This window comes from Gobius niger (genome assembly GCF_951799975.1).
Source record: "Gobius niger genome assembly, chromosome: 23".
NCBI lineage: Eukaryota > Metazoa > Chordata > Actinopteri > Gobiiformes > Gobiidae > Gobius > Gobius niger.
This window is the reverse complement of record NC_136874.1, coordinates 11,210,196-11,215,541: the sequence shown is the minus strand read 5'-3', so window position 1 is coordinate 11,215,541 and position 5,346 is coordinate 11,210,196.

The window sequence follows — 5,346 nt, the reverse complement described above, 5'->3', positions numbered from 1 at the left end:
GCGCCTCGCCCTTTTAAAGCCATTCCTATATAGTACTTTTATTATTTTGGCTCCATTCATGTATTTTTTTCATGTCCTTTATCATAATTCCATTTTTACCCGCCGTGACAACCTGAATTAATCAACGGCGACTGAAACGACGGGTTGACATTGCTGTCCCGCTCCCATTTATCGCCGCCGCCCCCCCCTTTCCTAAACGGCGGAGTGTGTGATGTGAAACAGCGTGTTCACCTTCAGCGCTCTCCCCTGGCACTCGGTGTGTGTGTTTGTCGACCGCGGGGGGGTCTTTAACCTACATAGGTAGAGACATTAGCGGGGCTAAAAGCAACGCCACATACCCCCACTGGAAAACAGCCAAGTCAGCAGCGGGACGGGAGCGCCGAGGGGGATGTTCGGACAGAAGGGGGGAGTGGATACGCTTCCTCCCTTCAGGCTGTGTCCTACCCCTATCCTACCGTGCACGTCTTGTGATGGCCAGAGGGGTACAGTGTAAACACGGTGTTCTACTTTCTTCAGGATTCGGCTCTAAAGGTTGGAAATAACTTTGCAAAGACAGTGGTCGTCCATGTTACAGAGCTGCATTTATGTCTCTCGTGGAAGGTCAAGTCAAAGGTCAACTGTAGTACTTGCCCACATCTGGTGATAAGCTATTTCGAGGTACACATTTCCCGAGACTAACATGCACAGTTCAGTAATTGTTCCCCCAGTGGCTCGATGGCTTTGTTCCTGTGCTCGCTGTATGCAGTGAAAGTGGAAGATAACTACCAACTACTCAAAGAGGATTATCCCTTGATAATGATGTGAAGTCCGTGACTGTATCATCTCTCTTGAACGGCTCTTTAAAGTGAACGGTATTAAAAGAGCCGGGGCTTTTCCTGTCTGCTTTTTTGTGCACTTTTGCACAAATGAAACGGTGCAAACCCTACAAAACAGCTATGCAGAGCAGAAACCACAAAACATGACTTGTTAAGACAGTTGTAGCTTTTATTCAATATTTGTGCATTCATAACTCAAGTGAAATGAAAGGATCCCAATAAAGTGCCATAGATTCCATCACAATCTCATGCAAAGTAATCACTTTAGTTTGAGTCACGATCTTCTCCTGGCATTATAATATTTAGAATTTTAAGATTTCCCTCTGCAGGCAGCAGTAGGAACAGAAAATAAGGAAAGACAAGGGTTCAGTTTTAGCTCCTGGCATGCTACTAGATCAATGTCGCCACCATGACTTACTACTTACTTCTCGAGGTTTTTGAGAGAACAGTCTTATAACCTTTCTTTTTCTTACCTTCCAGTGTTTCCTTAAGTGTCTCCCCCGCACCGCTCCATCGACTCGCTCTGAGTGTAGTTTTAATTACCCCACTGTTTTGTCCACTGCGTGCTGGAATAATCCGGCCCGTCTCTGGCTGCTGAAGGTGAACGTGGTCCCGGGGCAGACCGTATAAAGGGATGGACTGCAGTCAGGGGTCGATTCTCATTTGGCCGCGGCTCGCCGTGGCTGATGCCGGTGATAAGGCCACTGTTGAGTTGCATTACTGTGCTGTCGTCTGGCTGCTACCTGATTAGGCTTATCGAGGTCATTTACATCGCGGCTCCGGGCTCGGAGCTGGGTCGGATGCTTCTGCCCAGTCAGCTTATAAGCCGTCAACTGGCCAAAGATACTAACCTGAGAGTTCAATCTGAATATCTGTATCTTCCCCTAGTGTGTGGTGATAGTTCGGTAGATGTGAACTCACATTCACAGTCAGATGAGGAAACAGCGATAAACACCCACAAAAATAGCCAGACATTGATGGAAGCATATAGTGTGCATGGTAATGTTGATTACCAAAGATTATTCATCTTTGAATTGAAACGATATCTTTATTATTTTAATTTAGTGACGTTTTCTCAAAGAAACAAGTTGGCAAAATAGTCCATGAGATTTTTTGTACTGAAATATATGTATATATTTTGTTTATGATTTTATTTTATTTTTTAAAAAGTTGCACAATTAATAATAATAAAAAATAAATCTAGCTGCCCCTTATTAAAAAAAGAAAAAGAAATGACAAATTTCTGCTTAGTGAATTTCTCCTTTGTGAGATGAATAAAGGTTTATCTTATCTTATCTTAAAGTTGTTGACCTTTGACCTTGCTGAGTGGAATGTACCTTGCAACCTAGCAACAGGAAAACTTCCAAAATATGCCCATATTTGGACAAATTTTCAAAATGACATCGTAGAATTCCAGTTGTTTGAGAACTTTGAGTTTCTAAGTGTCCGGTCTGTTCACATCTGCCAGTTCACATTTAGACATTGCGATCGCAAGCAGCTCGTCACAGCAGCTCATCGGCCGAAACCAGTTCTTCAGCAGATTTGCAGCAGATCAGTCAGTTTAGAAACAATATAATTTAGTTCGTACAAACGTCTGTGACAAAAGCAAGACGCTAGAAGTCCCAGACATGGCCGAGGTTTTCGACGCCCCTCAGGACAAAGCGATGCGTTTGACACAGGAGCTTCAGGCGCTCCGAGAGAGGGCGTGTCAGTGGAGACACGAGAGACAAGTCCTCCTTCAGAAAGAGAGGTGGTTTGCAGAGTCATGGCAGGAGCGTGAGAGGTTCTATCTTTGGTTCTCCCTTGTCAAAGAAACTAACTGGTCACATCACGAGTTTGAGAACCAGAGACACAGGATCAACCGTAAATTATTCTATGACCAGCAGCTAAGTGAGCTTAACACCGCTCTTCAAGAAGCTGAGGTGCGGGAGGAGCTCCTTTTGAACGTGTTGAAAGAGGAGAAACGACATCTTGTTATTGAAATCGAGAGAGTCGTCCCTGAGACTCAAACACAAGCACCAGGAGAGGACAGGAATCTGCAAACCCATTTTGACCTTGGCAGACCAGCAGACGGTGCCAAACCTGGTTACGAAAACAATGATCATGTTCCTGTGACATTTGGGGATTTTCCAGAAGGGTTTGAGTTTTTGAACAAGCCTTCAGCGGCTGTAGTTGAAATGGTTCCCCTCGGTCTCCCTAAAACACAGGCAGCTGTACAGTCTGTAAATCTATGAATAAAATAGTTGTTGATTAATTGGTTAGTTATTTCAGCCTTTTTTTAATTGCATGACCGTTGAAAAGGCAGAGATAACAGCTTTTATTGGCATTAGATCGACCGATAACCAATGTTGAACAATACTTTAGCAGATATCGAGAAATGAAATGTTCACAGATGTATTTTTTTTGTGTGCTTATGGTATTCAAAACACAGTATTTGGTTAAAAAAAATGAGTTTAAGCATAAAAGTTGACTGCCCTTATGTCTATGTCCCTACTGAAATATTGACATTTTTCCATAGAATGAAAGAATGGACTGTAGCTGGCTGTGGAATTCAAGCGGTATCCTGCCGAGAAAACCCCCCTCCCATTTAACAGTGGCTGTCAGAGATGATAATGTGCCGTAATAATGACACCTTGTTGTTTTACAAATGTCCCTCTTCATCGCTTTAATCCGGGAGAAAGCGCCGCCGAGGCAGGGGTGACCCTCATGGCCCGTGATCAATGGTACAGTCTATTAACTCGAGGCACTTTGAACAGGAATTCTCAATGACACCGCCTGACAGCTGTCGGTGTAGCGCTCCCGTTTTTGAGTTCAATGTCAACATTTTCAGATTATTTTTGGAAGATAGAACTCGTTGATTGTGTCTCCGCCTGGGGAAAACCTTCAGGTGACAGGCTTCGTCGTTAGCAGGACCGCGCTACGCGACATGACGCCGGAGGAACGCCTTTAGAATGCAGACACTTCTGGGGACGGATGCCAAAGGGAAACCGAGTTAGCCTCCCCTCCTCCCCCCACGCACCTCCGCTACGACGGTGACCCCCCCAGGGACACGTAAGGTCAGCGAGGCAGGCCGCGGGGAGGGAGGTGATGATGAAGCTATTGACGGGGAGGCGGAGGTGCTGTTGCTTCGGACAAAAGGAACCACTAAATCAGTGCCATAAACAAAAATGAAACAGCGTTTTAACGTGTGCTTCAGACTCAACAATTCCCCAGAGCCAGAAGCATCAGTCATTTGGCGGCTCGGATTAACTACACGGACTAATTGTGTTCAAGAGAATGGAACTGGATGTAATCTATTAGTCAAATACTGTCATGTAAGACGAGACATGGCGGTTGCAAACATTTTCTTCCTTAACATCTTAGTTTTAGTGTTGAGCGAGCCGGAGATTTCCCAGAAAAAACTAGAACAGCACACTGGCCGGTTTCCCATGTATACAATCACAAATATTGACAGGTTTGTTGATGCTGCAATCTAAATATGGTCATTTCCTTTCTGGGAGACCACAACAATATTACAATACATGTTTGCATACACTTAAACTAACACTAACATTTAATCTACAGCAAACGTTTCCACACCAATAAACACAATAATAAAAGCCTCCTCACACTTCTGTATGTTTTAAGCTTTATATAGAAAGGAAATCCTGCACTTCATCAAAGGGTACTTCTACTTCTGTATTCTTATGGTTATTTTTAAGCTAATGGCTAACGTTAACTTGCTGCAAAAGAAATGTCAAATCTGTGCCACAAACCTAAGTAATTTATTTACAAAGATAAAACATGCTAAACCTATTCTAGAAATAAGTAACATCAAATGGAAACTTGTGTAGTTCTCCTTGATTTGAGCAGGTGAGTGAAATAATTGTTCATTTAAACTGGGAAAGAGACAGCTATTTCACTGATTTTACATTTTAAAAAAGTTATTTCCTATTTTAAGTGCAAATATACAATTGCATTGGTAGATTTCTTTACTTGGTGAGTCAGAGTTACTCAAATGTATGAAAAATATTCTTTATACCTGTCATTTTAGCCACTCATAAGTGATTACATGTTATGATTTCTTTTCTCTCAGATCAGTTGTGAGTTTTCATACTCGACCGTTTCGACTGCTCACGTCCTGCAGTCTTCCTCTGACACATTTTTTTGCAAAAAGAGGAAGGAAAGACGATGCAAGAGATACCCTGGTGTTTCTGTTAAAAGGTTTTTTGGCACACTACTGCCCCTGTTGTTCACAACCTGCATATATTGCAATGTTTACCTTTACCTATTTATCTTGCAGACACTTTGAAGCATGACTAGAGGTTATGCTTTTAAATCTGTATGCGTATGGGAATATGGGGAATGCAGTGCAGCGAATGGAAGCGTTCGACCAACAGTCAGTAGGTCGCTAAGTTCAGTACCTACAGTGGCAACATAAACCCACCGAGAGTGTGACAAAGAGGCTGAACAGAGAAAGTCCAAAGTGAAGGAACGTCGGTGTGGTGGGACAGGAGGAGTGTGCAGATGAATGTTGGTGAATGATGAGGTG